At 42.7% G+C, this 16,964-nt stretch overlaps 1 protein-coding gene across 1 annotated transcript in view; it reads left to right on the top strand.

Moving 5' to 3' along the window:
* LOC124554170 overlaps positions 1 to 16,964 on the top strand; it is a 162,772-nt gene that overhangs the window by 41,091 nt on the left and 104,717 nt on the right. Inside the window, exons 5-6 of the mRNA XM_047128241.1 lie at positions 778 to 834; positions 6,557 to 6,616. The gene's annotated coding sequence lies outside the window, so the exon portion shown is untranslated. The remainder of the gene's footprint in view (positions 1 to 777; positions 835 to 6,556; positions 6,617 to 16,964) is intronic.

Raw genomic sequence — 16,964 nt, 5'->3', positions numbered from 1 at the left:
AATTAAAAAAAATAGTGTGCATTTCTTTTGGTGTGACCCTCGTACACTTCGGGTCTTACCAATTATCTAATACAGGTTATGTCAACTTATCTTGGTACTTACTGCATGCAGCAGTGTTCTCAGCAGTCGTATTGGGGCGGGGGGGGGGGGGGGGGGGGGGGGGGCTGGGGGAAGTAAAGGAGTTGTGTTATCTGCTGTCTCTGTACCACCACTGAGAGGGCAATGGGCAGACTACATTTTTCCAAGCAAGGTATGGAGGAGTATTGCCATATTGTCAAGTCAATAGTGATGTGAAATCCACTATGGAAAAATAATCTGTGCTCCCGGGTCCCATCCTAACAATCGCTTCAGACATTGTGACATACTTGGAAGAAACAACCGAGATTATAGATTTCAAAGCAGCTCGTACAAATATATTGTCTTTTCTCACTTCTCGCTGGTTATGTGAAACTATCATCCCATTGGGTACATGCAGCTGACATATTGCCAACCTATGAGCAGTAGAGAAACACCGTTGTGACCAGTGCTGTCTCTGATCTAGACTTAAGCCTGACAACCTTTATTTGGCATTCACATTCAGTAGCTTCACCAACTCATAACTAACTTATTACATGCTAACTTAACCCAAACACTCTACACCACAGATCAGGCTGTCATCACAACAGATATTTCAGGGGATGGGGACCATTATCACACTCTAGCATTTGCTTACATTTCAGTTAAAGCAGCTGTAATTCTGTAGGAGAAGGCTAATGTACTCATTTGTTTTGTTCACAGGTTTCTACGTTTCAGAATGATCATGAATCAGCACAGATAATAATCAAAGAGGAAATTGTAAGTACTTTTGTGTTTGTTACTCATTGAAATTTTTTATTTCATTGAAGTCAATTTATTTATTTTCGTAAATTCTGCTCACTGTAATATTCTTCTAACTGTATGTGGTACAGCAAATTTTGCTAAATATTTACAGGCATCTAATGTAAAAACTTGCATTTTAATACCAGTGGTCCACTTTGTGTATGGTCATCGGTGGATTCAATCGTAGCCAAGTACAAGAGAGGAAGGGTGGGGTAGGGCAATATACTAAAAGTTTAAAACTCAGAACTACCTTTTATGATGCATTTTGAATGTGAGGTCGTTAAACTGACTGGTGGCAGATCAGAATACTACCCCAGAGAGAGATCTGTCAGGAACACATTGTAGAGGCAAGTGACCTCTTTCAAGTAAACTTCCACAAGGTAATTGTAGAAAAGCTGCTTCTGCAAATTTTTTGATGATGAAGTACCCCCCTCCAGCAAGACTCCCAGAAGTAACTTCTGCAAGTTAGTGGAAGTGTTTTCTTGCTGCAAGTACCTGTCAGTTGCTGGAAGTTTCCTCACACTTCCAGAAGATTTGAGAGTTCAATATCAGTTTGAACATCTCTGTGTCAAAAAGGAGAAAAGCATAAAGTTGGATGGGCCAAAATGAATGTAATATTGAAACCCTGAAGCATACATAATGGCCAGTTCAGCCAGTGAAGTGAGAAGTGACTTTGCCACTGCTGATTACTTTTTTTTTACAAGAAGTAGCAGAATAGCAGTATGGGTGTCTTAAAATTTTAGCTGAGTTTTTTAATGTTACCGCAGACATAATGCATTTGTGTTTGTAATAAAAGAAATTAGTACTGTTTGCGAAAAGTGGAGAAGTGAAAGGTGATCAATTGATGGTATACAGTAGGTTGTTGCATTTTTGTGTCCTGTTTCCAATTATTTAATTGTAAAATAGAGAAGAGGCATTCAAAATTTGTGTAAGACATTTTCAGAAAGGTTTTAGTCTGAGCAACGCTCACCAGTTTTAGTTTGTCGATATTGTTTCTTGAGAATTTAAATATGTATCCCTCTGTATCTGTTTCTTCACCCAGACATTTCCTTATTTGCTGAAATCTTTTTCATCAAGATTTGTCTTGCACGAACAGTGTTGCTGTTCTTAAGCATGATACAGTATCCTTGCTCTTGTCTACCCGTGATTCAACTAAGTAAAACACTTCTGCAATTACTTCCAACAAGTTCCTGCAACATAACCTGTGCAAGCTTTTGTTTTAATGTGAATACTTCAGGAAATGGTTGCACAAGTTGATTGTGGAAGTTACACAGTAGTGGATACGTGCCTCAGATGAAACAGGCTTAAATAGATTAGTTCCCTTACACTTTTTCTTAGTAGCATTCAGTTTCATAAAGTGTGTGTTTGTGTATGGAGTACCATTAAACTTCACTGTTACTGCAATGTTGGTGCAGTATGGCTAACAGTACGGAATAAATGCAAAATTCAGAAATTTGCTAACAATAAATCGCAAATATTAATTGATATAACCAATCTGAATTAGTTTGAACTTGTAATTATGTAGCAGTATGTTTTTAAAATGCACAATAATTAATGGAACAATAAGAACAGCCACTACCAGCAACAGGTATTGGAAAAGAATAGTGATGTATTGCAGTAAGAGGTTAATTTTATGGCAAACTGTATTCAAAGAATAATTTTTATTTTAAAAGGGGTGCAGTTAGAATGAGATTCTCACTAATGTCATTTTTTAATTACTGTGAAAGCAGCAGTGGTCACCTGTCATATTTCAACAACAGGTCACATTATCTTCTTTGTGCTCTCATTTCAGAGCTACAACTATTCTCAGCATGCTAGCCGCCACTGGACTATCGTTCAGTAAAGGTCACTATCAGGCAAAGATAACTTTCAACATTTTGTGAAATGACATTTTGCGAAATGAAAGTCACTTGTCTCTCTCTCTCTCTCTCTCTCTCTCTCTCTCTCTCTCTCTCTCACACACACACACACACACACACACACACACACACAAACAGTGAAACACTGTTAGCAAACGGGAAAGTTGAAAGTTGTATTTATGGTTTAAATACTACTACAGAATCCAGATTTGCAATAACAAACAAGGCTTGAGGTGAGAGAGGATGTGGAGACAGGAGATGGACACAGGGGTTGGAGGAAATGGACATATATTAGTTTGTGCATCTAAACATTTATTACAGTAATCGGTAAAGATGTGAAGTACATATTGAGATTTTTGATAACAGAGTTACCATTTTATATATTATGTGTATTTATATAATGTATGTATTAAAATATACATAAATTAAGCCGGCCGGGGTGGCCGAGGGGTTCTAGGCACTACAGTCTGGAACCGCGCGACCGCTACGATCACAGGTTTGAATCCTGCCTCGGGCATGGATGTCTGTGATGTCCTTAGATTAGTTAGGTTTAAGTAGTTCTAAGTTCTAGGGGACTGATGACCTTAGAAGTTAAGTCCCATAGTGTTCAGAGCCATTTCAACCTCTGCATCGGAGAATTATGCCTCGGCCTTTCGCACACTCAAACGACTGGAAGGGAACATCCTCTCATTCACTACACACTGCAGTGAATCCTATAACGCCCCCTTTACAGAGCGGGAGCTCCTCAGTGCCCTTGCACATTGCCCCAACACAGCTCCTGGGCCTGATCGCATCCACAGCCAGATGATTAAACATCTCTCATCTGACTACAAATGACACCTTCTCGTCATCTTCAACCGGATCTGTGATGGTGTCTTTCCATCGCAATGGCGGGAGAGCTCCATCATTCTAGTGCTCAAACTCAGTAAAAACCTGCTCCATGTGGATGGCTATCGGCCCACCAGCCCCCCAACGTTCTTTGTAAGCTGCTGGAACATATGGTATGTCGGCAGTTGGACTGGGTCCTGGAGTCACGTTGCCTGCTGGCTCCGTGTCAGGGCGGCTTCCGCCAGGGTCGCTCTACCACTGATAATCTTGTGTCCATGGAGTCTGCCATCCTTGCAGCCGTTTCCAGACGGCAGCACCGGTTGCGTCCTTTTTGACTTACATAAAGCATACGACAGGACTTGGCGACATCATATCCTTGCCACAGTGTACGAGTGGGGTCTCCGGGGACCGCTCCAGATTTTTATCCAAAACTTACTGTCGCTCTGTACTTTCTGTGTCCAAGTTGGTGCCTCCCATAGTTCCATCCATATCTAGGAGAATGAAGTCCCGCAGGGCTCTGTATTGTGTGTCTCTCTATTTTTAATGGCCATTAACGGTCTAGCAGCAGCTGTCGGGCCCTCAGTCTCACCTTCTCTGTATGCAGACAACTTCTGCTTTCCGTACTGCTGCTCCAGTACTGGTGCTGCTGACCTGCCTCCATGCAGCCATCCACAAGGTGCAGTCATGGGCTCTAACCCACGGCTTCCAGTTTTCAGCCGCAAAGTCGTGTGTCGTGCACTTCTGTCGGGTGTTGTTACGTTCACCCGAAACCCACACTTTACCTTAGTGACGATCCACTCACTGTAGTGTAGACATATTGATTCCTAGGACTGGTTTTTGACACTCGATTGACTTCGCTACCTCACCTTCGTCAGCCTAAGCAGAAATGCTGGCAGCACCTCAGTGCCCTCCGTTACCTGAGCAACACCAATTGGGGTGCAGATTGCTGTACACCTCTGCAGCTCTACAGAGCCCTTTTCCAATCCCGAATTGACTTTGGGAGTGTGGTTTATATTTCGGCACTGCCTTCAGCGTTACATTTACTCGACCCTGTACACCATTGTGGGGTTCGACTAGCGACAGGAGCTTGTAGGACGAGTCCAGTGACCAGTGTACTGGTGGAGGCTGGTGTCCATCCACTGCAGACCAGACGTGCGCAACTGCTCGCCAGTTACGCAGCACACGTTGATAGTTCCCCCGAGCATCCAAATTACTGTCTCCTTTTCTCGCCCGCGGCAGTCAGTCTCCCGCTTCGGCGGCCCAGATCGGGCCTAACGATTGCGATTCGCGTGCGGTCCCTTCTCTCCGAACTGGAGTCCTTCCTTTTACCACCTCTACTTGCAGTCTGTTCACGTACGCCTCCACGGTGTACGCCTCGGCCGCAGCTTCGTCTGGCCCTGAGGACTCTGTTAACCCCATCGCTCTCTGCTGTCACTTCCTCTGACCTCGACGTGCCTCGCGACACACCCGCAGGTGCCGAAAAGTTAGCATCTCTGAACGAATATCGATAGCTGCAAAGCCGGCACAGCTCAGAGAAGTTGGTAACGTCATTGGAAAGAGAAAAATTAGTGTGTGGGTGAAAATACGCCATCGAGGGGAACAGTAGTTTGTAAGTTAATGTCAAAGTTTCTGTAATGAAACCTTAGAATTGTGTAAATGCACGGTGTCTGTTCTTTTGGACATGTCCGAAAGAACAGACATCACATGGAATCCACACCTGCAACATACATTATGTAAATTAAGGTGGAGGGGGGAGAAAGGAAAGGGCAGGAATTATTGTCAGCTGCATCAATACTTTACGTGAAAGTGGTGGCGACGAGTGAACGTGTGTACCAGACTGTCTTTTGGCCGCTATATCTCCTGCTTACTAGGTAATCGCATCCAGACACAGTGTCTATCAGAATTGTGTGCACTGTCTCGGCACACCTCGGTGCCGACCCACGTTTCCACAGGATGCCACTTATCCACAGTCCTCTTCAGTGTCCTCCACACTCACTAGTTTGAGATTCCTGCCGAGGTCGAATGGAATTATGCTTCCCCATTGAAGGTGGTGGATTCGTGGCCTGTAGAGCCAAATCGATTATATAAATGCCAGCTGTCTGTTCTTCGGACGTGAAAGAACAGACACCGAGCAGAATAAGCAGGCGTGATTTGTATTACCTAAATGGAGGCAAAGAGGAGATCAGAGTACTTCGATGTCCCACTCGGCTTTCCGTGCGATGTCAGTAGCTTTGTGGGGCACCTGTTGTGATGTGGACTTTTGCCGACTGAATCTGTCTGTGCCACTAACACGAGAAGCTGCTCGAATGGAATAGTAAAACAAAATGAGAATTTTATCTGCCTATTTGTGGACTCTTGTAAATTTTCATCTTTTTCAGCATCTTCCCTACTTGTGTCATTTGGGTGGTGGGACGTTACTTGTTGTAGTTGTGTGTGAATATCGTGATAATTTATGCTGAAACCTTTTAACTGTTGATCTGTGCATACTTTGAACTAAGTAACATGCATCTTTGATTTAAAATGTCATCGAAAATGCAAACTGTATTTACTACGCTTATGTCAACCAATTTTTATGGCTATATTTTGATACCATTTCCGTTCTTGTCTGAGGGAAGTAGTATAACTCTTCTACCGGTGTGCTAAATCGACAAATGGTTTGCATTTGTTTATTGCATGTAGAGCTGAAGGGAAACACTCCTAGAAAGCAAAATCGTGGTGACACATACTGGCCAGCATACCGCTGGAAAAGTGGGGTCAGACTAATGTTTCACCAGAATTTTGACACACAATTTAATTACAATTCTTTGCCAGAAGAAAATTAAACATAAATGCATCCAAGGTGCAGAACTCAGCTTCCATTGAAAGAATAATATTGAACCCACTTAATATTTTCACTCCATACATAGCACTTAAGTTGTTTCAATCTGCTGAGAAACCTAGTGTGTGTGTTTCTCTTGAAGCACCTGAAATTTTGGATGTTGTTAGATGTATTTAGACATCGTTTGTTGCAGGATTGTGACACTGACAACGGTTCTGTCAACGACTTGGATTCTCCGCATTTTGCAGATGAGGTAAGGTCTCATTTGAAAGTTACCTGATGACCTCTAACTTACGGCTTTTCTTTTCTGTCTGTTACGTGTTCTGTAACTGCTTTGTCTTTCTGTTGTTACTGCTGCATAATGTTTTGGTCTCATTTTATATATAGAGCTGCAAATAAAAATTATCAATCTAGCAAAGAACATCAGTAAGAGTAAAGTCATACAAATAACTGGTTGTAACAATTGGTGGGGATATCACATGGAAAAACACATAGGATCCGCCCTAATTAAAGTAGGGTCCAGATTTCAGGTCTTTAGTAGGATCTTGATAAAGTGCAACCTTTCTACAAAGGCAAAGAGTTTCAAAATAGTACAGCAATCCATCATAGAATACAAATATTAAATGTGAATTTCAGACAACAGATGTTGCACCAATGCAGTTAAAGATTTGACACTCCGCCATTTTGTACGAGAGATGGATTGAAGGACAGGCAAATAGAAAAGCACAAAAACTTGAGTGATTTTGATCGCTCGGTACAAAAGGAAGTCATTTTGGCATTGTATACATCAGGAGTTGAAAAGTGGATTTACGATGAGAATCCCAAGTGCAAAAAATTGTGAAAGGACCACACCGTCCACATCGACCACAGGAACCGAATCGCTTTGGCAGAAAGACGATGCTTCGTGTGTCGTAGCACCAGAGGGGCGTGGTCTATTATCAGCTGTTAAAGCCTGGGGAACAATTAATACTAAACGTTACCAACAACAGGTGATTGATCTGAACCGTTCAGTGCTTGAAAAAAAAGCCACAGAACCTGAAGAGGCAAGTCATTTTTCTTTGTGACAGTGCTCCTTCACATACGGCAAAAAGTGTTTGTGACACATCGGAAGCATTAGACTGGAAAATTCTACGCCATGCGGATTATGTCTTACTCACCAGACTTGGCACCTTCTGAATAAGACTTTTTTGCATCGGCGGGCCACGCACTTGCTGAGCAGAGCTTTGGTTCATATCAAGATTTGGAAAAATGGCTCGATGACTGGTTTGCAGCAAAATGGGAAAATTTTTGCTGATGCGTTATTCACAAATTGCCCAAAAGATGGGAAAAATGTAAACAAACGACAGAGCACACTTTGAATAAAGCACTATTTATCAGTCTTCTGAATTTAATATGTATTTTAGACCAAAAAAATCTGCATTTCGTACTTGTACGCCTGGTAGAACTTAAGGTTACTGTCATTTTGGTTCTTGTAGCTTGGTTTGAAGTGTAAGGATCTTGGCAAAGACAGCAGAAAAAAGTGCACATTTGCAACAAGAGTTACCAGGATGTGAATGTGTATGGCTAAGCCAGTGTTGTGTAGTGGTCCTGGCAGATTTCGAAGTGTATAGTTTGCGTATCTCAGTTGGTGGAGACGGTTTACTATTCTGCTCACCTCAGTTTTCCACGTAGACTGTAATTGTAGATGCAGCAATCGAAGAGCTGTTCTCCTTATTGTGCAGTGTATGTCGGAAGGCAGTGGCATAAAACAATTTGTACTTCCCTTCAATAATTGTACATATACTTCTTGTGTATATATTCCATTTATTCTTCAAAACCGTTATAGTATTCTTCATATAACAAATAGTTAAGAATACAGAAGGATAGAGAATGTGCAATGAAATGTTAATTTGTTGTTACAAACTCATGACAGTCATTTATGTTTGCCTTCATTTAATTTTTGGACAATATGCTACTCCAGTGTAGGCCAGTGATTGACAGGGCCATCTGACAGATACTTCTCTGCAATTGCTGTCTTACCTTGAAGTACATATCATCCGTGGGGTAGTCTTGTAATGATCTCTACTTTTATATTATGGTGTGTGTTTATGTTTGTTTGGATTATGATTATCATAAATATATCCTGAACTGTTACTTCTTTACTCAACATCCAGGATAATGGTGTTAAATTTTTCCTTTCTGCTATGAGCTTCTTCACCTCTGCAACTTTTCCCCATGTTGGAACCTGTAAAGTTTTCTTGAACTTCAACTGTCTGCTAAAGAATAGAAAGCACTTCTTCATAGGTACCAATATATTTCTCTTTCCTTTACAACATGGAATCACTTCTTATAAACTGTGTGAACATTAATCGATCTCGATACTTACTCTGTAAGATGTTTACTCCTTACAGCTTGGTACAAAATGTGAAAGCTAATAATAGACAATCTTCTGTGATTTCACCACATTGTCACGGTACTCGATGTTCTGTGGTGCATAGTGCGTATCCGAGTCGAGATGTGGCAGCACAGAATAAACCACCTAACCAGCATGTATTGCAAAGTGGGGGAAATGTGCTAGTGTTGTCCCACCTTGCAAACTTACTGCTTCCATTCAGACCTGGGTGCATCCTCAAATATGAATAAACTTCCAAACAGGAGTCATTTCCAAACTCACCTCTTATCAAATAAAAACACTTCCAAATGTCACAAACACTATTCGTCAGTTAGGCAAAAAAGGGATAAAATCTCCCTTTCTCAAAGTGATATTACGCCACATATTGCTCCTCTTAGACAAATGATGCCATAATCATCTTATTACCCAAATAAACGAAGAATATTTGTAATTCTGAACTGATTTGGAAATATACAAATTGAAAAATATTTATATACAACCAAGTAGCAGTTCGGTCAGTTTGAGTTGTTCGGTTGCCCTATGTTGCGATAATAGGTGCTGTACTGTAAGTCCATTTCCAGTCATGTCCAGTGCTCATAGAGAACTCGGCTTGAACTACCCACTTACTGCTACCTTCAACAATCAGTTACTGCAGTTTATCTGACATTGAAGCAACCTGATCAAAATTACATAAACAATGTGACAGAGTAGCATACTCATTCAGTATGCATTTAAGATCTTGAGGTAAGATTTGGTCCTCCAAAGTGGAAAACTATTTTTACATTGTCTGTATTACTATATATTTATGGACTAGTCACAGAGTAACTGTCAGTTATCCAGACAAACTGGATGGATATTCAGTGTCTAATCACAGACATAAATGGTCCGGTCGCGTTATTGTGACGGCCTATTGGAAGCCTGAATAACCACCTCCTGCAGCATTGACTTGTAGGAAGGGTCTGTGAGGTTCTGCAATGTACTGAGGGGGATGTGAGTTACGCTGACCCCAGTGCCGTAGCCAGCTGTGGGAGCTTTCTCGGTTGAGGTTCCACGGGTCAAACGGCCCGATCGAGGTGCTCCCCCGTATTTAAATCGTGAGTGTTGGGTGAGCAGGTGAATATGATAAACTCACCTGGTGCTCTTTGAACCACACATTTGCAGTGCAATAAGCTGTGTGACATGTTGCATTGTCCTGCTGGTAGATGCCATTGTGCCAGAGAAAACAAACTGCATGTACAGATAGACATTGTTCCCAGTGATAGAAATGTATTTGTGTTTGTCTATTGTCCTTTCCACAATGACAAGATCACCCAAGGAATGCCTTGAAAACATACCCAGAGAGCACTCCTTCCTCTGGCCTGGACCCTTCTGATTACTGAGGGCCGTACACCCCAATGCCATGTCCAGTGGAGCATAAAATGCGATTCATCTGAAGAGGCACCTGTCTCATTGGACATCCAATTGCGGTATTGGTGTGCAATTTCCAGCCTTCGTCACCAATGAACAGAAGTCAACTCAAGTGCAGTAATGTTCGCTGAACAATCATTGAGGAAATACTGTCTGTAGCCCCTTTGTTAACCTCGGTGGTTAGTTGCTCAACAGTTGCGCATCGTTTCACTTGTACATATCCCCGCAGCCGTTATTCACTCCTGTGGTCTGTGGTGCACCACAGTTATCAAATGCCGGTTTTGGGAAGTGCCATTTTGCCATGCACAATACACTTTAACCATGGTGGCACAGAACCAGATTGCAAACTTAGCTATTTCAAAAATGCTTCCAATCTTGGCCTGAAAGCAAATGGTCATTTTCTCTTCAATGTCAGATTAACTGTTCCGTTTCCACATTATGACAACTACTGCACTGTTTTCCACATCCCCTGACACACTTCATATACCCTCCACTGCTAGCGCTGTCATCTGCCATCTGTGAGTATTGTTGCATGCTGACATTGAATATGGGGTCCGCCCCCGGTAGCTAAGTGGTCAGCGCGACAGACTGTCAATCCAAAGGGCTTGGGTTTGATTCCCGGCTGGGTCGGAGATTTTCTCCGCCCAGGGACTGGGTGTTGTGTTGTCCTAATCATCATCATCATTTCATCCCCATTGACTCGCAAGTCGCCGAAGTGGCGTCAAATCGAAAGACTTCCACCAGGCGAGCGGTCTACCCGACGGGAGGCCCTCGTCACACACCATTTTTTTAATTTTATTGAATATGGGCAGTGGTCACATTAATCCTATAGCAGGTGTGCCATATTTTTGTAACGAGTGTGGGTGCATGGCGTTCTTCGTACACGTGTAAAGAATAGCTACCTTTATGTTACAGAGGTAAAAGTTTATTGCCAAATCACACTTTAGTCTTAGTTTAGTTTATCAATGATAAAATATCTACATCTACATCCATACATATACATCATATAATGGTAAGACAGAGATTCAGGAACCAGGTTTTAAATTGTAGTACATTTCCAGGGCCAGATGTGGACTCTGATCACAATCTATTGGTTATGAACTGTAGATTAAAACTGAAGGAATTGCAAAAAGGTGGGAATTTAAGGAGGTGGGACCTGGATAACCTGACTAAACCAGAGGTTAAACAGAGTTTCAGGGACAGCATAAGGGAACAATTGACAGGAATGGGGGAAAGAAATACAGAAGACGACGAATGGCTAGCTCTGAGGAATGGTTGGTTGGTTTTGGGGGAAAGAGACCAGACAGCATGGTCATCGGTCTCAGCGGATTAGGGAAGGATGGGGAAGGAAGTCGGCCATGCCCTTTCAGAGGAACCATCCCGGCATTTGCCTGGAGTGATTTAGGGAAATCACGGAAAACCTAAATCCAGATGGCCGGACCCGGGATTGAACCGTCGTCCTCCCGAATTCAAGTCCAGTGCTAACCTGAGGGATGAAGTAGTGAAGGAAGCAACGGATCAAGTAGGTAAAAAGACGAGGGCTAGTAGAAATCCTTGGGTAACAGAAGAAATATTGAATTTAATTGATGAAAGGAGAAAATATAAAAATGCAGTAAATGAAGCAGGCAAAAAGGAATACAAACGTCTCAAAAATGAGATCAACAGGAAGTGCAAAATGGCTAAGCAGGGATGGCTAGAGGACAAATGTAAGGATGTAGAGGCTTATCTCACTAGGGGTAAGATAGATAGAGCCTACAGGAAAATTAAAGAGACCTTTGGAGAAAAGAGTCACTTGTATGAATATCAAGAGCTCAGATGGAAACCCAGTTCTAAGCAAAGAGGGGAAAGCAGAAAGGTGGAAGGAGTATATAGAGGGTCTATACAAGGGCGATGAACTTGAGGACAATATTATGGAAATGGAAGAGGATGTAGATGAAGATGAAATGGGAGATACGATACTGCGTGAAGAGTTTGACAGAGCACTGATAGACGCAAGTCGAAACAAGGCCCTGGGAGTAGACAGCATTCCATTAGAACTACTGACAGCCTTGGGAGAGCCAGTCCTGACAAAACTCTACCGTCTGGTGAGCAAGATGTAGGAGATAGGCGAAATACCCTCAGACTTCAAGAAGAATGTAATAATTCCAATCCCAAAGAAAGCAGGTGTTGACAGATGTGAAAATTACCGAACTATCAGTTTAATAAGTGACAGCTGCAAAATACCAACACGAATTATTTACAGACGAATGGAAAAACCGGTAGAAGCCGACCTCGGGGACGATCAGTTTGGATTCCGTAGAAATGTTGGAACACGTGAGGTAATACTGATCCTACAAGTTATTTTAGAAGATAGATTAAGGAAAGGCAAACCTACATTTCAAGCATTTGTAGACTTAGAGAAAGCTTTTGACAATGTTGACTGGAATACTCTCTTTCAAATTCTAAAGGTGGCAGGGGTAAAATACAGGGAGCGAAAGGCTATTTACAATTTGTACAGAAACCAGATGGCAGTTATAAGAGCCGAAGGACATGAAAGGGAAGCAGTGGTTGGGAAGGGAGTGAGACAAGGTTATAACGTCTCCCCGATGTTATTCAATCTGTATATTGAGCAAGCAGTAAAGGAAACAAAAGAAAAGTTCGGAGTAGGTATTAAAATCCATGGAGAAGAAATAAAAACTTTGAGGATCGCCGATGACATTGTAATTCTGTCAGAGACGGCAAAGGACTTGGAAGAGCAGTTGAACGGAATGGACAGTGTCTTGAAAGGAGGATATAAGATGAACATCAACAAAAGCAAAACGAGGATAACGGAATGTAGTCGAATTAAGTCGGGTGATGCTGAGGGAATTAGATTAGGAAATGAGACACTTAAAGTAGTAAAGGAGTTTTGCTATTTGGGGAGCAAAATAACTGATGATGGTCGAAGTAGAGAGGATATAAAATGTAGACTGGCACTGGCAAGGAAAGCATTTCTGAAGAAGAGATTTGTTAACATTGAGTATAGATTTAAGTGTCAGGAAGTCGTTTCTGAAAGTATTTGTATGGAGTGTAGTCATTTATGGAAGTGAAACATGGACGATAAATAGTTTGGACAAGAGGAATGCTGAAGATTAGATGGGTAGATCACATAACTAATGAGGAGGTATTGAATAGGATTGGGGAGAAGAGGAGTTTGTGGCACAACATGACAAGAAGAAGGGATCGGTTGGTAGGACATGTTCTGAGGCATCAAGGGATTACCAGTTTAGTACTGGAGGGAAGTGCGGAGGTTAGAAATCGTAGAGGGAGACAGAGATAAATACGGTAAACAGATCGAAAAGTATGTAGGTTACAGTAGTTATTCAGAGATGGAGGCCTGCACAGGAGAGAGTAACATGGAGGAGAGCTGCATCAAACCGATGTTTGGACTGAAGATCACAATTACAACAACAAACAAACAAAATAAACTTTTACTATATCACTCTGTTGGCATGTTCAAGTTCTACCACTCACTGATCCACTCGAAGCATTAAACAGTGCAGTTGCATCAGGTCCCAGCCAACCACTTACTAGATTGCTAATTATCTTGTAGACAACTGCATCATTATGGGATTGCACTGCTAGCTTGTAATCTAGGTTGTTTTCTCACACAAATTGTAAATTTTTCCTCACCTATCTCACTGTTTATTTTATATTGCCACTGCTGACTTGGAATTCTGACAGAATAACTTTGGGCTCACAAATGTCAAACAAGGACTGAATGGCACAAGAAAATTTATTTCAGTTGGCACACACATAGGTGCATCTGCTTAAGGATCAGTGTTGCTGGGCTGTGTAAAATCCTTCAGTATCATCTTCTGTTGTCCATTTAATGTTTAAACTCTTTGGGAAGTGGTAAAAACAGCTTTCTAAACACCAGGAGCATGTACTGGATATTGACATCTGTAATGTGTCCTATGTTAATTCACGGGTCTATAGTATGGTGGAATACAGTAGAACAAAAGGTGCCTGCTAAGGATTTTGGGAAGATGCAGAGACTGGCCTCCTCATCTGTAACAGCTGGAACTCACAGCACACCCATGGCTGGAATGGACACCGTGCCGGCCAGACGTGTCCCTGTTACGCCATCGCCACAGTGGAGGCAGCAGCACTGGCACACGGGCTAAAAACTGAAAACCATTAGGATATCCAGAATCTCACATAAAATAGTGGTAATGAGAAATAAGGTATGGTCGGGGCAATGTTGGATGACTCTACAGTAACTTCCAGCTGCTTCAATAAATCTTTCTAAGTAACAGTCTAAAGTAGTGTGTAGTAGAATAATGAACCACAGTACTGTACGGAAAACCTCTGATTTATTGATAGATGGAAAGCAGACTCGGGTCCCGGGGCTGGGATAAACGGGTACAGCCTAGACTAGAGAGAGCAGTTTCTCTAGAGAAGCTGGCCACAGGAGTCCAGGTGGAAATATTTGCTGCCGACTTGTGTGGAGGAAAATCTACATCTTTTCTACAAAAATTGTGGCATCTACATTCGTTCGGACAGCCGAGCAACTCTGAAGTTTTCACCACCGTCTGCAACAGGGTCGAAGATTGTTGCAGAATGCCATGTAACCTTGTGAGGCTATGGGGAAACAACAGGGTAAACCTGCTGTGGTGTCCCTGGCCACTCGGGAAACCCGGCAGTGAACAAGCTGGTAGGCTGGCCAGGACAGGAAAGACGATTCAGTTTGCTGGATTGGAACCTATCTTAACCATCACTAAGGCCTGCAGTAAAATACACTCGTGCTCATAGATTAAGGATAAATGCAAAATGTTGTGCCACACAACATGACACTACACAAAACTGGTGCTAATAGCATAGGCACGTAGGGAACACACACAGCACAGATCTGTAAGTCCATGGTATTGGTGATAAGTTGAGAAAACCATCCCAAAACATGTGCTACAAAACGCCACTGTTTCCTGCACATGTAGCCCGACATCAATATGGGGTATGATCACCGTGCACACGTACACAGGCCGCACAACGGGTTGGCATACTCTGGATCAGGTAGTCGAGCAGCTGCTGGGGTATAGCCTCCCATTCTTGCACTAGTGCCTGTCGGAGCTCCTGAAGTGTCGTAAGGGTTTGAAGACGTGAAGCGATATGTAGCCTCTGACAAGTTGTTTTCTTTTACTGGAAGATTTTAAATTCCCGATTGAATGTTTGTGTCAAACTGCAGAATGCCGCGCTTGAATCCACACTGTGCATTCGTCAGTAAATTGCGAGACTCGAGCCACCGTACCAGCCAGACAATAATAGTACATTCCGTCATGTTGAAAACACAGCTGGAGAGAGAAATGAGACAGTAGCTAGAAAGAAGGTTTCTGTCCTTATCGGGCTTCAGTATGGGTACAACTGTGGCTTCATGCCAGTGTCCGGGAAACTTCTACATCTACATACATACTGCGCAATCCACCATATGGTGCGTGGCGGAGGGTACCTCGTACAACAACTAACATCTTCTCTCCCTGTTCCACTCCCAAACAAAACAAGGGAAAAATGACTGCCTATATGCCTCCTGTACAAGCCCTAATCTCTTATCTTATCTTTGTGGTCTTTCCGCTAAATGTAAGTTGGTGGCAGTAAAATTGTACTGCAGTCAGCCTCAAATGCTGGTTCTCTAAATTTCCTGAGTAGCGACTCCCGAAAAGAACACCTCCTTTCCTCCAGAGACTCCCACCCGACTTCCTGAAGCATTTCCGTAACACTCGCATGATGATCAAACCTACCAGTAACAAATCTAGCAGCCCACCTCTGAATTGCGTGTGTGTCCCCTCTCAATCCGACCTGATAGGGATCCCAAATGCTCGAGCAGTACTCGAGAATAGGTCGTATTAGTGTTTTATAAGCGGTCTCCTTTACAGATGAACCACATCTTCCCAAAATTCTACAAATGAACCGAAGATGACTCTCCGCCTTACCCTCAACTGCCATTACATGCTTGTCCCACTACATATCCCTCTGCAATGTTACGCCGAAATATTTAATCGACGTGACTGTGTCAAGCGCTAGACTACTAATGGAGTATTCAAACATGACGGAATTCTTTTTTCTATACATCTGCATTAATTTACATTTATCTATTTTTAGAGTTAGCTGCCATTCTTTACACCAATCACAAATCCTGTCAGAGTCATCTCGTATCCTCCTACAGTCACTCGACGACGACACCTTGCCGTACACCACAGCACCATCAGCAAACAGCTGCACATTGCTATCGATCCTATCCAAAAGATCATTTACGTAGATAGAAAACAGCGGACCTACCCCACTTCCCTGGGGCACTCCAGATGATACCCTCACCTCCGATGAACACTCACCATCGAGGACAACGTACTGGGTTATATTACTTGAGAAGTCTTCGAGCCACTCGCATACTTGGGAACCAAGTCAAATGCTTTCTGGAAGTCAACGAATATGTCATCCGTCTGATACCCTTCATCCATGGTTCGCAAGATATCGTGTGAAAAAGGGCGAGTTGCGTTTCGCAGGAGCGATGCTTTTTAAAGCCGTGCTGATACCTGGACAGCAACTTCTCTGTCTCAAGGAAATTCATTATATTCAAACTGCATGCCGTATGGGCAGATGCAGTTGTACATATTATGCAGAAAGTGCTTGCCCACAAGAGAAAGGTGCTGCAACATGTGAATGTGAACACGTCTGGCCCTGCGGCAGAGGATCGGGATGAAATAAGAGCACGATCCAGCTCCCTCGTAGTGAAGGCGGCGTTGTAGCGCTCGCGGTTCAGAGAATAAGAGGGAGGAGGTTGAAATCTCAGCAAAATGGCGGCATTGTGACA

The sequence above is a fragment of the Schistocerca americana genome, chromosome 11 (assembly GCF_021461395.2).
Source record: "Schistocerca americana isolate TAMUIC-IGC-003095 chromosome 11, iqSchAmer2.1, whole genome shotgun sequence".
Taxonomy (NCBI): Eukaryota; Metazoa; Arthropoda; class Insecta; order Orthoptera; family Acrididae; genus Schistocerca; species Schistocerca americana.
Note: the sequence above shows the minus strand (reverse complement) of the source record. Positions and strands in the feature narration are given on the sequence as shown.